The sequence below is a fragment of the Cyprinodon tularosa genome, unplaced genomic scaffold (assembly GCF_016077235.1).
Source record: "Cyprinodon tularosa strain WSP-4 unplaced genomic scaffold, ASM1607723v1 ctg564, whole genome shotgun sequence".
In the NCBI taxonomy this organism is placed as follows: domain Eukaryota; kingdom Metazoa; phylum Chordata; class Actinopteri; order Cyprinodontiformes; family Cyprinodontidae; genus Cyprinodon; species Cyprinodon tularosa.
The window spans coordinates 95,608-114,521 of NW_024039301.1; the positions used below are offsets into that span (position 1 = coordinate 95,608).

The window sequence follows — 18,914 nt, forward strand, 5'->3', positions numbered from 1 at the left end:
AAGCTTTGCAGAAGATCATCGTGGAGCTTGATGGAAACATACTCTCAAAAAAAACTCAAACACTGAAAACTCTACTTGCGTGTTAGTCACCCTCAATAGAGTAAACTACAGGTTTGGAGTTACTCTAATGGGAAGGCATTTGAAGCCATTTGAGTAGTTACTGAACTGAAAGCTGTGTTTGTGTTTTAATACATCCTGTTGCTATTTTGGGTTTACAAAATAGAATGTTTTGAAATGTTTCTTTATGCAAAGGTAAGGTTTTAAAACAAATTGTTATTTTCTAAAGAAAACTATTTTGATATGGATGCATTATGCTGTATTTTGGTTGTTCTCAAATATTGGTCTTTGCACTCAGTTGACAGGACCACTTTCTGCGTATAACTTTGTAAAGGGCTTTGCTGAAAGCTCTAAATATAGACACCTAATGACAGGGGGCTCCAATTTCCTAACTCAGGAGTTACAACTTTTGTTTGTCTATCTGTTGTAGTTTTTTTACAGACATGATGTTGGACACTGTTTCAGGCTGTATTGTTTGTTGTATTTTCACAACGTAGTCATTTTTAAAGTAAAGTGATTTCAACAAATCCAATTTAGTTCATGTTTTTCTTTTCCAAACTTGACACCAGCTGGGGGTATATAGGCTGACATGTACATTTTAAATAGCTGAATATGTATACGTTAAAAATGATTTATTTTGTGAATAATTACTTATGTTCATTTTCATATGATAAAGTTAATCTCTTACCTAACTTTGTTTTGTGGGCTCAGCACAATAAATTCATGTACTGTACTATTTTGAAAAGTAGTTGTAACTACCCTATTAAATTATGTACCTAATAATCCTATCATACAAGTTTAAATGGCTTAAGAAAATTATGTTAGTATGTTACATTTACCTATATTTATCTAGTTGGACTGACCCCTGGTAATTAAGTAATAGTAATGCAAATACAACACGTTGACCCAACATATTTACCCTTTGTTCACTTAACAAAATTGCTTCTCGCTAAATTAATGCATTTTATTTAGGTGGAAATTATTTCCATAATTTTATTACGTTCTGGGAACAAGTTTTTTTTTTGAGTGTACGGCGAGCCATGGCGGCTTCCTCTTCGCAGAGATCTGCTGACGCAGGCTCGTGGAGAGATATTTCATCCTCATCCAGAACGTTTAGCTCTTTGGGCCTGGCCTGTGAGAGGGTGAATCTGACTGCCAATGGGCTCCCTTCGAACGTCATTAAAACTATTCAGAGTGCAAGAGCTGTTTCCACGAACAGCGCATATGAAGGTAAATGGCGTGCATTTGAAAGCTGGTGCACAAAAACCATGGTGAGCGCCATGCAGAGCCCTGTGCCACTCATCCTGACATTCCTGCAGGAGCTGCTGGATAAAGGCTTGGCATTTTCCACTGTGAAGGTGTACCTTGCCGCTATCTCAGCTTGCCATATTGGTTTTGGTGACAAAACAGTAGGGCAGCACCCATTGGTGTGCCAGTTTATGAAGGGCGCCCGACGACTCCACCCAGTGTCAAGGAGCTTAACTCCCCCATGGGACCTACCGGTGGTACTTGAGGCCCTATCATGTGCACCGTTCGAACCATTGCATCAGGCTGAGCTTAAAATACTGTCGTTTAAGACGGCTCTGTTAATTGCTCTGGTCTCTGCTAAGCGTGTGAGCGACCTCCACGCGCTTTCAGTGAATCCGTCCTGTATGCAGTTCTTCAGTGGGGACTCTAAGTAGGTACTAAAACCTAACCCTGCGTTTATACCAAAGGTTATTAACCCCGCTCTGTCATGCCGCCCCCTTGAGTTGGTGGCTTTCTACCCTCCACCATTTGCCTCTCAGGAGCATGAGCGACTCCACTCACTCTGCCCAGTACGAGCTCTGAGGGTGTATGTGGAGAAAACGGCTGGTTTCCGCAAATCGGATCAGCTGTTTGTATCATGGTCCCCGCCACATAAAGGGAAGCCCCTCACTAAACAACGTCTCTCACATTGGATAGTGGGGGCTATTATCATGGCCTATGAGGTTAAGGGCCTCCCACCCCCTGTAGGCCTGCGAGCTCATTCCACTCGTGGGATGGCATCATCCTGGGCAATGTTTCAGGGTACACCTTTGGAGGACATTTGTGGGGCTGCCAGTTGGGCAACTCCTCACACCTTCACTAGGTTCTATAGGTTGGATGTTACTACACCCTCACTGGCCCACGCGGTTCTGGGTGTAGGATCTTCACCTTTATAAGTTATAAGGTCCTCGAGTAAGCTTATCTGGCAATACGGGAGTTACAACATCCCATAGTGAGATACCGAAACGAATGTTGAAAGAGAACTTTGGGTTAAGGAGTTAACCCCGGTTCTCTGAAATATGAGTGAGGTATCTCACCAGATCACCCTCCTTGCCTAGAGCGAGGAAGAGGTGTGCTTACGAGACTGAGGATAACCAGCGTGACGTCTGTTTCTATACTGGGGATAAGTCCCTCCCCAGTAGCAGACGTCACCTCTGTGAGCCAGTCAGGGCTGGCGTAATGTTATAGTGCTTCTGGAGACAGCGCTGGGGGGCGTGTCCCATAGTGAGATACCTCACTCATGTTTCAGAGAACCGGGGTTAACTCCTTAACCCAAAGTTCCTGAGCAAAGACCCTTAACCCCTCACTGCTCCCCGGGCACTGCACAGTGGCAGCCGACTGCTCCCCAAAGGGATAGGTTAAAATGCAGAGAGTTAATTTCTCCATTGTGAGATCAATAAAGTTCTATTTCAGCCTTTTGACTTATAAGATAGTGGACTTTACTGATGTGGTGACATCTACTGTCAAAATTGATGAACTGCATATCAATTTAAAGCCTGTTATCTCCTGTCTCCCATCATTGTCACAAAGTACCAAAGTGGATCCTTCTGTTTACATTTTGCTTATACACATGAGCTATATAAATTAGCTTTGAATCCTCATTGGATCATTGGATTATAAAAGGGAGCCCTGCAGACAAACTATAAAGGATGTAATTTGTAAATACACCAATTTAAGTAAAACTACATATTCAAGCCATGATAGGCTGTCTAACTTTATCTAATGTCCTAATCTATGTAGGATTCAAAATGCAACAAGCTTTGAATATTAAATGTATGTATGTTTGACAAAAATATTTTTATTTTCAATGCATTAAAAATATTTTTAGCAAATGCATGTATAAAAATGGTATTTAACACCATCTTACCAGTGAATTTGTGCATCTTGCTTTCATTCAAAAACTACTTAGACTAAATGTCTCCTCATCTCAATCCATTAAAAAACCCAAACTCCCAAGAGGCAGACCGCATTCATGCTACCTAACCTTAAACAGAGAGAAAGCACACTGATTTGATTAGGCCTACTCTAGTCTTTAACGTCTCCTGGAAATGTCAGCAAAATCATCAAAGCGTCCTTCTGCTTTATAAAGCCAACATCAAAGGCATTCTCAGCATACTGCGCCCTCCATATTATTGGCTCACGGCTAAAACCTCTACATCTGCACAACATTATTAGTTCTATGGGGCTGTTAAAAGTGGAGACAGACTGAACACAGCAGAGACAAGTGACATTTCCCCCTCATAGCTCTACCCGGAGCCCACCAACTGCTGCCTTTGCAAATATACATCGGATGTGCTCTCTGTGATATCACCCCCTTATGCAAGAGATTCCTGTTTGTTTAGATCTCCACCCCTCATCTGGAATTACATGTTTGGTTTTTCCTCTGTGTAAAAAATGCATGAGTTGTTTACATACAAGTGCACGTTGTGTTTTCTTTATTTGTACAACACTTTGCAAACCATTTACTATGTTGATGTTTACAGCTATGCACTGCATAGAAAGCTCTAGAATACATTGAAGATTGATTTTGTTCCCAAAGGGATGAAAATAATAGCTCAAAACACCTCTCAAAACAAAGAATAATAAAGGATTTATTCATATAATTTGTGTTTTTAGGAGTGGTTCAGCTAACAAATATTTATCTCGGTATAACATTTACATAAGATTCAAACATCAATGCAGCTGCAGACCAATGGGCTCAGAGCAGCTATAATTTTTTAGGCTTATCAGTGCGTTCCTAAATGCCACATTATGCCATCAATCGGGCTGGACCAAAAATGGGTCATGCAACAAAATAATGACCTGAAGCACTCTTGCAGAAAATCCAAAGAATGGAGGTGGAAAAAAGACGATTCACATCCGTCACTGACCGAGTGAGAGCGCAGGCCTGAATACGGCATTGAAGTGACGTGCCTGCAGCTGAAAATGGCCACTTCGTCCCAAATGCTGCTGCAGCTTTGCTCCACTGGCCGAGTTCTGCAAACAAAGCAAAGAAAACCTAACAAAACCTCCCTAATATACACTACAGCTTAAATACAAAACTAAAAAATGATGCAAGCATCAAAATGCACGTCTAGAAATCCTTTAAACTTTTTTTTTTCTTATTTTTGTATTTCTCTATGATAATCTTTCAGCTTCTTTTAACGGATGTGTCAGCTGAGATCAATATGATAGTTTGGTTTGTAAATGATATGATGCTAAACAACGTAGTGTCCTCCTTTCTAATCTTGGTTTTATGTCTTGCATACACCTCCGCCACACACGTTCCGTTCACAGCAGGCTGCACGGTCCTCAAGGCGCCTCAGCAGATCAAAGAAATCTGTGCCAGAACCCCTACCTCGAGCAAACCTCCAAGTCCCACCAACAGCATCCACATGGATGAAAGTAAACCCACAACAAATCCTTTTTTAACAGATAGAAAGCCTCAGAAAGGATTTCCAGCAATAGTTTGTGAAGCATTCCACAAATCCTGCTGCATATTCTCTTGTCCAACGTCCCTTGCAACATTAGCAAAATTGGAGAGTTTTGCATATTCAGAGAAAGACAATCACCCTTTCGGATGTCAACAAAATAACACCTCCTTTTACACCCATCCTCCCCCTCAGCACCCACATTATCCTTATTTGGACTGCCTCACAATTTGACAGTCCTCACTTGACCCTGACACTGTGAGCTGCCGATTTCCAGCTGACAGTAAAGAGGCTTGGATGTCCTGAGGAGACTAAGCAGTGGATAAGCTCCGTATATCTGCTGAGTGTCACCATAGTAATGGAGAAAAGGTTTCTTAAGCTTAAAAAAAGCTTTGAAGCAACTTATCATCACAGACCCATCTAGGGACATTAAAGGCCTTCTTAGGTTCCTGGTTCCATGCCTCATGAGGTCTGCAAGGATTGCTGAAGTTGTTTTATCTAACCTTTATTGATTGGGCTTATATATATAAAACACCAAAAAACTTGTGTTTGTTGAGCCTTAACCTGATTTGGTGGTTTGGCTAGAAAAAGCCCATTTCCCTCAATTGTTACATTTTTTATCAAATGGAAAGTCAGCAAATGATTGATGGTTAAGCATTTAACTGCCCCTCTGAGCTATCGACTTTCTACATAGCATCCTGGTTTCCCACCCTCTACATATAATCACAGATCTGACCATACATATATTGGATAACAGATCAGTGGTTGCTAAAAGATTAGCTTGTTGTCATCTACAACTACTGTTTTTCCAGTGTTAAGTCCTGTTTTTTTTCTGGACATTGTTATGGTCTCTGCTTTTGCTGTGATTAAGTGTATGTCCTCTCTTTCATCTTCTTGGAAATGAAAACAAACTCAGAGCTTATCTTCTTTATTTTCTTCATAGATAAAGTCACTTATGGAGCATGGTTACCGTTATCTTCTCCAATATGGAATGTTTTCGTGGAACAGTGCTTTCTTTTTTCCATTTCTGTATCTACTTTGGTCTTCTTATACGCCCACTCTGCCCCTTGCAAAATGCCATTTATGCTGAGTATGATTCTGCTGGAGGTTTTCTCCTGTTTAAAGATGCTGTCGCTGCATGAAAAGCTTGTTACTGTCGAGGCAATGATGCAATACAAGCGAATGCCTAATGTCACAACATACTCATCCAGGAGGAGCCAATTCTACAGAATCAATGACTCAATGCAATCAGTTGTGTTTCCTTAGACAGAAAACCTTTAAGCTGGTGAAGACTTGCAGTCATCCAGGTAATAGTCGTTCCAAAAAAAACAAAAAAAACAAAAACAATCCAGTGGACTTTTTTTCCAAGTTTGAAGATGTTTCGCTTCCCATCCAGGAAGCTTTTCAATTCAAATAGTCAAAAATAGTGTTGAGTTCGAGGCTTTATACAGTAGCCTAACAAAGCCTTGTGTTTGCTTAGGAAACATGCAAATTGAAACAGACAAACAGGAATGGGTGTCGTTTGGCTTCTTTAGTCTGTATGCAATGCCCAATACCATTGGCATGTTTTCTAAGAAAAAACAAGGCTTTGTTGGGCAACTGTAAAAAACGACGAACTCAGCTCTATTTCTGACATCTTGAATTGAAAAAGCTTCCTAGATGGGAAACGAAACATCTTCAAACTTGGAAACAAAGTCCAGTGGATAGTTTTTTAACTTTTTGGGAACACCTTTAAGCAATTTGTCTTGATGATGTGGCTTGAAATGACAGGTTTTGTGAATTGGTGCTTTAAAAATAAAACTGAATTGAATAATTTTTTTTTAACATTCATGCACCAAAATGTAAGGTGGGCTCTGATGATATGTAGAGGGTGAATTGCTTGTCATGAAAGAAGCTTCTTGCCAAAAAGATGAGGAAGCAGCCAATTTGTGGTCTTGTGGTTAAAGACAAAGGTTTGTTAACAAGCCTTTTGACCACCTTTCCACTCTTCCAGCTTTGGATAAAAGTAGGTATCACTCCCAATTAAAGTACACAGGTTGAACTCTATTTTTGCTATGGATTGGATCTATAGCAACACCCCTAAATCCACCTAGGTTTACTAGGAATGCTGGCAAAAACATCCATCAATCCAAATGACTAAGCGGTGGATCTATTTCAAAACCTGTATATCCTCATCCTGTGGTGAATATATGAGAATGCAATCTACCATCAAATAGTCACATGTAGTCTGACAAGTCTCCCTGCTGCCTAGAACAAAGGTGGTTTTACATTGTTTCTGCATCAGCAGGAATCCACTACTTTATTTACCCCAAAAACAAATCATTGGACAGTTTTGATAAATTAAATCTAGTCTGGACAGCATTTGGCAGAATTTGTCCTATCTTGATTTTTTTTTTTTTACCATGGACAGAGAGGGAACAACATACATGATCAGGAGAATTAAAATATAATGGTAAGCAGCTGTGCTGCTGCCATCAACACCTTTGTTTATAGATGTTGGAGATTTGCCTGTTTTTTCCAGTGTAATCCTGTTTCTCTGACTGTGACTGGCTTGATGTGCTCTCTTCATCCTCTGACATGGTAGCCGGCTCAGAGCTCGTCTGCCTGGCAGTGTATCCTGGACCGGGACGCCTTTTACAGCTGCTTTTTGTGTCTCTGCTTCTGTCTCCTTGAACCCCAGTCGGCCTCGGCAGATGGCCGCTCACACTGAGGATGGTTCTTCTGGAGGTTTTTTCCTGTTAAAAGGGAGTTTTTCCTCTCCACTGTCGCTATAAGCATGCTTAGTGTGAGGGATTGCATTTGAGTCAAAAGTTGATGCAACCAACTGGTTTTCCTTAGATAGAAAACTTTAAATTAATTTCATTGTATGATCTGGTTAACTGTTAAGTGCCTTGAGATGACATGTGTTGTGAATTGCCGCAATATAAATAAACTGCATTGAAATTGAATAACAAGGCCTATGGAGGTGTTGTGAGCAGAGCTGTATACTAGAGTAAAAGCATGGATGGTAAACATCTCTAGGTCTGATTGAGAACAAAGAACATGTGGAAGTGTAGAGGCTTGTGTGTTTAACCTCTAATTCTACCTCTACTTTCTGCTTGAAAGATACCCACCTTCAATTTGTACATAATTGTCACTTACAGAGGAAAAAATAACACAACAGTCATTCCGCCAAACATGTAATCACTAAGCAGCGATTTAGTACACAGAGTAATGTAGCAGCTACATGACAATGAAAAACATTTCTAGTACCTCTATTTCTGAAACAGTGAAAAGACAGGTCTACTATAGATTAGTTTTCATGTAAGTGTTACACTCATAAAAGTCACTTTTAATTGTTCAATAACATATTATGCATCAGCAAAGAAGTTTTATGTTGGCTGTAAACATTGCAGAGGTAGGCTTATTTACTTAAGAGGGCTTTCTAAGATCCCTAAATCTATATAATTTGGTTATGGTTTAACTGTAAATATAGTGTTTCTCTATTCTTCTTTCTGACAGTAGGGTTTTCAGTTGGTATAAATCAGGATTATATGGTGCAGGTAAGAATTGTGAGCAGAGCGAGGTCAACACCAAAGTAGATCCCTAAAGCAAAAAACAAAACCATATTTGACAAAAGTCACTGTTTATCCCAACACAACTTCTTTATGATAAATTATGTAAACTGAAATATGTTAAGCTTATCCAGTCAAAGATATTATTCAGTTCAATTCAGTTTAGTTATATAGCACATATTCATAACACTTGTCATCTCAAGACACTTTACAGGGATAATTCAACAAGTCATTAATTCAAATTGATTCAAAGTTTTCTGTCTAAGGAAAACCAGTTGATTGCAATGATTCATTGACTCAAAGGCAATCCCTCACACCAAGCATGCTTGTGGTGACAGTGGACAGGAAAAACTTATCAGATTTTAAAGTATGGCAGTTGAGGTTATATATTACAATAACCTGTAACTCTGGAGGTAAACAGTGAAAAATACATATCACAGGTGTATATGGTTCAGCAGGGAAAACAACACATATATTTATATATAAGTGTTTTTTTCCTCCAAGCTCAGGTCCTCTGCCAGAGGACCTGAGCTTGAGGGTTCTGCGCAGTATCTTTGCTGTTCCTAGAACTGCCCTTTTCTGGACCGAGATCTCTGATGTATTTCCAGGGATCTGCTGGAACTAATGTTGAAGTTTGGGGGTCACTGCCCCGAGTGCCCCAATGACCACGGGTATCACTGATGCCTTGACCTTCCAGGTTTTCTCCAGCTCTTCTCTGAGCCCCTGGTATTTCTTTAGATTCTCATGCTCCTTTTTCCTGATGTTTCAGTCACTTGGTATTGCTATGTCAACCACAACAGCCTCTTTGCACAGTCTGCACCTGGGGTCTTGTCTGGTGTAGTAGATCTGGGCCTCTATTGCAATACTCATACTCCTGGGTTTGGGTGAGCAGAGATGGGTATCTGGAGTCAACAAGTCATCTCTTTGTCATGTATTTGTTCTACCCAACCAGTGCTACCTAACCAGTGCAGATTGGACTCACCTGGTCAGAACAAATACATGACATAGAGATGACTTGACGACTCCAGATCCCCAATCTCTGGGGGTGAGTGGTTCCTTTATCTCCAGCTCTGGTCCTCCACCAAAGACTTGCGATCTTGCCTGTTATTGTAGATCTGGGCCTCTGTTGCTCTGATGCTCAAGGCCGACTCTTAAGCTGCCAATGATCAGTGCTTCTGTGCGGTCCTTCAGCCCCGCCCCCTCTCTGGCCATTGATAGGATCTTCCTCCCATGATGGTTCCTCTAATTCCTTAATTTCCGGCTTTTGGCACATTCACTAAGTGCTTCATCACTCGAGGCAACTTTCCTGGTGTATTCTTGGAGCTTGTTACATCTTCCTTGGTCCCTCTGACGCTCACTAGGCCTTTGCCTCCTTTTTGCGCTTAGTGTATAGTCTGTGGAAACTGATTTTGGGGTGGAATCCACCACTTGTTAGAAGCTTTCCTGTTTTAACATCAGTGGCCTGAATTTCCTCCTTAGTCCAACTTATTATCCCAGCAGGTTGTTTGATTACTGGCAAGGCATAGCTGTTGATAGCCTGGACCTGGCTCTTACGATTGAGCCAGACAGGTAGTGTAGGGGATATGTACAGTATATTTGTCTCTGTATGGACTTGTTTTAATGACAGTGTGGGGACTTTAATATACGTTTAAATAGTCACGTCATGGGGACCTATGTCCTTCTGGGGACCAAAATCGTGGTCCTCATATGGTAAAGTCATTTTCTGTGAGCTGGGTTTAGGTTCAGGACTAAGGTGTGAATTGAGTTCAGGTAAGGGTTAGGGTTCGGTATATGTTGGTGATAGTTAGGGTCGGGGTTAGGACATGTTAAATGAATGCAAGCCAATGAAATGTCTCCATAAGTCACAAAAACAAGAATGAATGCAAAAGTGTGTTTTGCAGGGCTTTGATCTGCCTTTGTGCTGTTTTTAAAGTAGAAATAAAATCTTATGCCATGGTAAATTGAGCTGTTATGGTTAAATTACATCTGCTGACTAATAGAGATTTAGTATTACAAAAGACAATGTCCTTGGAGTAACAATTACTGATGCACATTTAAATCACAACAAGTCAAACACTGATTATCTAAAAAAAAAAAGGTGAGACTTGTCCAATCAATGCATGACTAATATCCTTAAGCTCCTTAAAAACATGATGTGCCCTTCAGAGATTTTGCACACTGCTTTCCTAGTCTGTGTAGAGCAGAGGCTTGAATAATAACGCTGCTTCTGGCTGTCATCTGCCACTTACATATAGGTCCGGTACAAAGTGAACACATATATGGGCCAGAGAGATGGCCTGGTTGGTGACTATATATAGCCAGAGTTCTAGAATGGTTTCTTTTCAAATGTTTTTTTTTTCTTCCTAAAAGTGTCTTTTCTTTAACATATTAACCCCAACTCGCCTTATTACTGCACAAGATCTAATTAGTTCTCCCTCAGGTGCTTTTATCAATGTATAGTTGCTATTTGTTTCTAACAGACAAAGCTGTAGAGATCAAAATCTTCAGGTATGTCTTTGTATATTCGGTATTAATGTTCTTTTTTTGAATAAGAAGAATTACATTTCCTCCTAATGGGGTTTGAATTGAATGTCCCTCAAGAAAATTGGGAACACAGAACCCTGCTTATGCATTTAGTAATAAAATTAGGAGCGTAGCCTGATTAGCAGCTGAGAACTTTCAATAGAGCATCCCGAGGGCACATCATGTCATCTTATAGCCGTGTTAAATCCCGTCTGAACTTCACAGCCATGTCAACGTTGCAATCTCTCAATGGTGATTAACATTTAATGCCTTATAATGAGACTGATATTGCTGCTGCATTATCTTTTCATTTAGTATTTGAGAACTGGGGGCAGACATCCATCTCTGCCACACACACAGAGTCTAATTTGTCATTACAAGGATGGATAGTCTGGCAGCATCACTGGCTGTTTCCTAGCTGTCACCTTCATCTCTGCCTCACAAATCCTAACACATGCCACGCCATCTCATGCAATTGGAGTCATGGGAACGGCTGTGGTGGGTCTTGCACAATAAAATAAGCCACATCCTCACACATCAGCAGCACATTTCCGAAGATCTTAAGAAATGAAAGAAAGATTGGTTTGTAGACAAGATGGCAGCAGTTAAGAGATTCCTTTAGACAGAAACCAGTTGGTAAAATGATCAGTTACCCATCTTCTTTAAGAGGAAAAACTATGTGTTAAATGTGCCATGGAGACAAATCTAAAAGGTGGATTTTATTGGAATCTTTCCTACTAATGAGAGTTTGCAGAATATGTGCCTGCCACTAAGAAAGGAAGCATTTGTTCCGGATATCCACAGAAACCATAGCTCCTTGGTTGTTCACGGAAATCCACGAAACAAAATTTATTTTATAGAATAAGAGAGAATTCTATACAGATCTCTGTCAAGTAGAACAGATTCTGCTAATGACTGTTGGACTTATGAGTTTCCAGATGTTACCTTCTTCAATAAAACTCTGTGTACACTCGATATGTTATTGTTATGATGAGGTAAAACTTTATCAAACCTCGGAACATACAGAAAAGCAGCCCTCCTGAGGCCTTCGTTTCAGTCTCCTGGGACAAAGAGCTTTTCCAGACATGTGTCAAGGCATGTCCAGCGTATAGCGTGCCCAGGCCAGGGCTTAATCCGGACAATAGAGGCTACTGTTGCCGCAACGGTAATCCTTTGTGAGACCACAAGGTACTCTGGGTGTTTCAATAGAAACCACAGGTAAGGTAAACAGTAGGTGAGATCAATAAGAGCTACTGGAAACCTCATTTGATTGTAGATTCTCAGTTTGAATTAGAGATGACGATGGAGAAACAGAAGTGCAAGGCCAGTTCAGGGAAAAACTAATGATGTATGTGTTTGTGCTCCTGTTTTAGAATAAGAGTGGGGACCAGTTTCAGTTTTTTGCCTTTGTAGTGAGTCTGTTTGTGCTTAATGCAATGCAGCTAAACCATTTCCGTTATTAAGTAGGACTAATCTCTGGGTGGGTGAGATCTGAAGCATTGCGTCTGACTAGGGAAAATAAAAAGGGAGACCTCATGTGCGTGCCAGCTGACCCGATTGCCTTTATCCCTCCTGGCGTGGTGATTTTTTTTTGCCCCCCTTTCTGTGTGAATTTTTTTTTTTTTTTTACTATTTGACTCAAATCTGCATTGAATTGGATGCATATTTGTGTTTTATATTCATTATTGCAGACTTTTTCCACCCAGGTCTTTTTTTTTTTTCTTTTTTTTCCGGAGGAGAATGATCGCTATGTGAAGGTGTTCCGCCCTCAAAAGCAGGGTCAGCATTTAAATTACTCCGTTCATACTGCTCTGTTGTCTCGCGCTGTCATTTCTGTGAGCAACACTTGGTTTGACCAATGGGATGAGGATATTCTGGATCGTTACATATATTTTGTCCACTCATTGTTCACAACGCAGGTCAGGGCCCAAGTTTACCCTGAGTTTGTTATCTAACGTTCCCTTGTTCTTCATTTTCCATTAGCTTTTTACTGACTATTCATTTGCTCTCAGAGTAATACGGGACAAAGTGCGTTCCTTTTCCACTAAATATGGGACAGGAACGATTCTGTTTCCCAAGGCACGGTTGACCACCCTGCGTCTGACCCTCTTCAGATCCCCAGATCTGGGAGACTGTAAAGTTAAAGAACATTAACCAAGTCCATTTTAAGAACCTAAGCAAGAAAAGGTGTTGTTGGACATCCAAGGTGTTATCTTAGTTCAGAAGGTGTCAGAGGAAATTGCAATCCATGAAACGTTCTGTTTAACATAACAATTATTCTTCCAGTGTTTCTAGTAAAAAAATACCAAATGTCTATTGGCCAGCTGGTTTTGCAGACCATCTCTTATCTTTGCCTCAAAACCTCTAGCTTACATATATTTGTCATTATGAATCTGTAACTGCCTTGTTTGGCAGCTCAGGGGCGTATACCATCATGTCCTTTACATTAAACATTACTTGGTAGGTTGTTTTTTACACCTTTTAGATTTAAAGTTTAATTGTGTCCTTGGAGTTCCAACACCAAACCCTTCAACAGTGAAAAACGGTGTGTACCTGGTCACATCTCTTCTGCTTTAACTGTTAGCAGTAGATTAAGGAATGCCGAAAAAAACAAATGTAGATAGTTACCATTGTTTCTAGTGGTTTCCTTTACTAGTTTCCCTGTGAAACATTGGCTACGTTCACACTGCAGGCCTTGATGCTCAATTCCGATTTATTTGTGTAATCCAATTATTTTATGTTGCCGTTCATATTTCCTAATATATGCGACTTGTATGTGATCTCCTCTGTGAACTCTAGTCATACAATGCTAGTGTCCCGCATGCGCAGTTGAGAACGCAATGACGTCACAGGCCAATGTGCTCTATGTTTCCGGAAGTAAACATGGCACATCTAGCTGTCTTTTCCAACCATCATCATCTGCCATTGTTGTTATTTTTCTTGCAGCTTCTGCGTAGCAAGACACATAATAATGACCTTTGTCGGGTATTAATCCGACGTTCCGGTCGGATGAATCCGACCTGGCCGTTCACACACAGGTCGCATTTGAAAAGATCAGATTCGTATCGGATTCAGGACCACATAGCCAAGTGGCCTTGGTCGGATTGGAAATAATCGGATCTGTGTCGTTCAGACAGCCATGAAAAGATCAGATCCAGGCCGCATTTGGGCAAAAAAATCAGATTTGGGTCACTTCAGGCTGCGGTGTGAATGTAGCCATTGGTGCTTTGATGTGCAGTTGAAAATAAGGTAATGCTTCTGCTCCAGAGTGCTACAAGTTAACTAACATCAGCTAGCATTTTTGTGCATGCATGTGCATGAGTATTTGAATAAAAATGGTTAAACTCAACAAAGAGATTTATTTCAGCTGAATAATTTGATGAACTCAAATTTCCCTTCGTTGTGTCACACGTCTGACAGATATAATTATTTCCCCGTCAAGTGTTTATGCTAATGAAGACATAATTTCATGCACCATTAACCCATGAGCTTGAACACAGAAAAAAAAAAAAAACACTCAGAACTCAAACTTCCCTGAAGGAGCAGGTCATCCCTGGAATGATTCATCCTCCAAACTATGAGACACACAAACTGAGCACATTCACTGCCTCATTACATCAGTGTGTGTATCCATGCCTGATCAGACATAATGACTGAAGGGAGACTCTCGACAGATTTCCTCGACTGTCTGTGTGGATATGAGTGTGAGACGTGCCCCAGCCGCCCTTCACCACACTCAGCAGAGGATATTAAGCTAATTGCTTATTAAAAGAAGGTGTCATGTGTTAGTTAGCCAAAAAAATGGGGGTGGAAAGGTATTGAAAGATTGTCAGGACTCGTTTGGAAGTTCCAGCAAGTTACCAAAGCTTTACAGTAATTCCAGCAAGAATCGACCACAGGAGCGTCAGAAACTCCAGTTGGGCAATCTACCTGTCAGAAAATGAACCCTTTAGGCTCCAGTGCTTCATACTTTCTTTTTTACATGATGTAATATTTAGTGATAGCAGATGACTCACAGCCTTTTGGCCCAAATGTGAACTCTCATAAAAAATTCAACCAAAAATTATGGGAGAGCTGAAAAAGTAATAAACTGGGGTTAGACTAGAAAAAGCAGAGATTTGTTGGGGCAGTTTTTCTGTACATAAGGGTTAGATTTTCTCTCTGGGCGACTTCAAGGACGCGTTAGTTATTTTGGCTCACTTTGAAATGAATATTAAGAAATTATTGTAAAGTTGACAGTCTACGTTACAACCAATCCAGGAGAGGGTCGGACGCAATGCTTCAGGTCTCACCCACCCAGAGATTAGTCCTAACTGTCAGGGCTCCAGTCTGTGTATTTGTTCTTTTGTGTGTGTCTCCCTTCCTCCAACAGGAGGCGCCTGGTTCTGGTCTGCCTCCTCACACACCTGCTGATGGTTACCTCGTTAACGGAGTGCTCTTAAGCTGCTGATTGCCACTACCTCGACGCCAGAGTGTTTGCCAGTTTTGGGTACTCTAGCCAAGCTGAGTTTTTGCTGACTAAGACTGAGTTCTTGTCAACCTAAGTTTAAACTTTGTTTTTTGACTTTGCCTCTCGGCAGGAAGTCATCCTGCAAACTGGATCTTTCGGACCTTCACTCCCTGGAAGGATATACTGAGCCTCAAACTGAGCTGGGGATTCAAACTGGAGGTTTCGATCCAGTTTCCCAGAGAGGACATTGAGTTTACACAGTGAGCAAGGGAATTATCTCCACTACGAACCGTTCAAGTACCGCAGGAAATCTAAGTCGCAGTCAGTTTCTCCGTTCACCTACAACTGACCGTGTTCTTGGTAAACCCTGTTCCGCCCTCCACCTAATCAGACTAACACTGGAATTCAGCACACCGATTGGAGTCAAAGATTCTACAACTTCTCTGAAACGTGAGTCAACAACCAGATCCTCTTCTCCAAATCCACAAATTAAATTTCCCACTGAGCCTGAACTAATCGCTGTGTCTTCCCCTCACCTTCTAGTACCGGCTGAGCAGAGTTCAGAGCAACACTGCACCGTGCATTATCTCTTCAATAAAACCTGTTAAACCTTTTCCCCTGGTTTCTCTGAATTGGTTTCTCTGCATGTGGGTCCGAGCTTTAGATAAAACCATGACACTCACTCCATCACAGAAATGGTTTCGTTGCATTGCATTTAGTACAAACTGACTTAAAAACTACCAAAATGTCCTTTCTTTGTAAAAATGTCCTCACTACTGAAAAATAATAAACTCAGGTTAGAATAGAAAAATCTGAGTTTTGTTAGGGCAGTTTTTACTGTACATAAGGGTTACCAAGAGACAAACTAAAAGCAGTTTTTACTCAGGAAGAGCAGCACACACCAGATGAAGGACCTCCAGTCAGACACAACCAAATCAGCTGCATGAAAAGTGCTCAGATTGGGATGAGAAAAGAATAAAAATAACGTCACACATCATCCTGCAACATCAAACTCTGCATGTAGATGCCTTTCTTCTGCAGTGATAGAGAGGCTGGTGAAAGTTGAGAAGCCTATTTATGGCTTTAAATGCTTGCTCCATTCCATGCAATTTCAATAAAATACATTTTGCGGTTGATAAGCAACAAATAATAATAGAGACACCCACCTGAAATGTTTTTATTTGCTCCAAATGTGCGCAGCAAGGTAATTAAAATGTAAAACTAAATGGATTTCCACTGTTTAATCTTCACATAATTAAGAGTATTGATGTATTGCCTTTTCTTTAATTAGCATTCTCAGCTATAAGATCTAAACAAACAAAGGGTTGAAGATTAATAACAGCAGACACGGTTAAATTATGTTTTACTCCACCAGGATGTCAACACAAATAAACATGCAGTATGCTTAGTAGGCTTATCTCTTATTTCCGTCTTCTGTTAAAACAATGGCGGTCGTGATTGAGTAAGCACTTCTCTCACCTGTTATAAATAATCTGTAATTAATTCTGTAGTAATTCTTAATGAAGTAACACTATAGTTTCAATGTAATTATCCCCCCCAGCTTACTCTTTACTACCTGATACCAGGAGGATTCCGGGTTAGGCTCATGCGCCATGTCTCCTGTGGTTTGTGAGAAGCTCTCTGGGCTTTCGTCGGAATGGATTTACCGTTCTGATGCAATCATTTCCAGGAGTGTGTGGGCGTCATCACTGTTTGCCAAATCGTGATTTAACACCGTTCCAATAAATTACAACAAGTGAGCAGTGAGGAAGATAATTTGACCCAGGTTTGAGGTGAGGTTGGTTTTTACCAGCAGGTCAGGAGTGCTGGAGGTGTGTGGCGGGTGAAGGTCAGTGGGTCAGGCCCGTCTCTACCCCCACAGGCACGACGCTGCCCAGCAGTTATCTCATGTCTGTGTGTATCCAATCAGCCCAGCGTTGACATTTACTACTGGGGCAAACATAGCTCAAGTTATCTTGTTTTACTTTAATACAGGTCTCCTCCATGTTAAGTCACCACGACAGAAAAATTAAGGGCACAGTCTGGAGAGTTTAGGGAGAAAATGTAGTAGATGTCAGAGTGACTTACAGCAACAACCACAACACTAGTGGCAATATGAGGAAATTTGTTGATAGCATCTCCTCCATACCCTAAACACACACATTTTTACAGCTTAATCTTCTGTGGTAGTGCTAATATAAGTTCTTAAATATCTTTTTTGACCTCTTTGGGTTATCTTGGCTTCAGTGCTGAGCTGCTCTCCAGCTAACAGCAGCAGGGGGTCTCTGTCTGCAACTGTTCCAGCTTTAGGACAAGGAGATGTTATTTCACACCAGCTGAGCTGCGACTTGACCATATGTGTGGTGATGAGGTTGTGTAAAAAAATCTGCATTTTTACTATAATACATTTTTGCAGTGCAAATTATTAAAATGGAAGAGATAAAACTAAATCCTAAATAAATAGATTATACCTCAGTACAAACATCTGGTTTTTGCCAGAGTCCAGTAGAAAAAAATTTAAAATGTACATTAAGATGATTCTTTATGAGACAAATAATGTTTGGGGATTTTTTACAAACCTAATTCCCCAGCAAAAACCCATTTTTGCTGAATCTTATTCTGTATTAGGGTGTTTTTTGCTTTTTTTTCTCTCAGAAACCTCTGAGAACCTTAAAAAGTCAGCTGTATGAAATCATGGACATTTAAAATAGGGGGATCTGAGCCTTTGGGGGTAACTATATATGAATGCATCCATTGTCAGGCATTATTTGCACACACAAAATGTAGATAAGCCTGTCTTACTTCCTTTCCTTAGCTCTACCTGTTAGGTGGTGTTGATTTGTTTGAGAAGTTACCTATTGAAGTGGGTAGCACTTCTTGCAGCAAGAAGGTTCCGGGTTCGATTCCCGGCCAAGGTTCTTTCTGCATAAAGTTTGCATGTTCTCCCTATGTATGTATGGGTTCTCTCAGGGTACTCTGGCTTCCTTCCACAGTCCAAAAACATAACTGTTAGGTTAATTGGCTTTTCTAAATTCTCCTTATGTGTCATGATTGGGTTTCTGAGAGTAAAGCCCAAGATGCAGAACACACACGGAGAACGCTGGTAAAAGTCCAAAGAGTTTATTTAAAGACACAAGCACATAGAAATAAACAGGAACAGTTCAGTCCGGGGGCTGGTTCACTGGGGTCTGTGCAGGGAACGGGGGATGGCTGGTTAACTGAGATTATGAGGGGCTAAGCCTCTAGCTGTGTGCTTAGCAAGGCTAGCTAGGATCTGAGCTTCCAGCTCAACACAGAGAACAACAGGGGATAATCCACAAGGGAACCTCTGGGGAAACTCCTCAAAGAAGTCATCAGGTTTCATCCACGTGGGAATCTTCGGGTCGGCTCACCAGGGCAGATTAGCAGGTTAGGCTTTCCAAGAGCTTCTGGCTTGGGACTGGTTTCCTGTGACGCAGCTCTCCCAGAGCTGCAGGCCAGAGACAGGGTTCCAGTGAGGGTGCTCTCCCTGAGCTTCACAAGGAGACTGGTGGTTAAGCTCATCCAGAGCTTCACAAGGAGACAGGTGGTTAAGCTCATCCAGAGCTTCACAAGGAGACAGGAGGTTGAGCTCATCCAGAACTTCACGAGGAG

The 18,914-nt window shown here is 41.0% G+C and overlaps 1 pseudogene; it reads left to right on the forward strand.

Moving 5' to 3' along the window:
* Window positions 1-1,090: 1,090 nt before the first annotated feature.
* Window positions 1,091-2,240, forward strand: LOC119796980 (annotated as a pseudogene).
* Window positions 2,241-18,914: the final 16,674 nt, after the last annotated feature.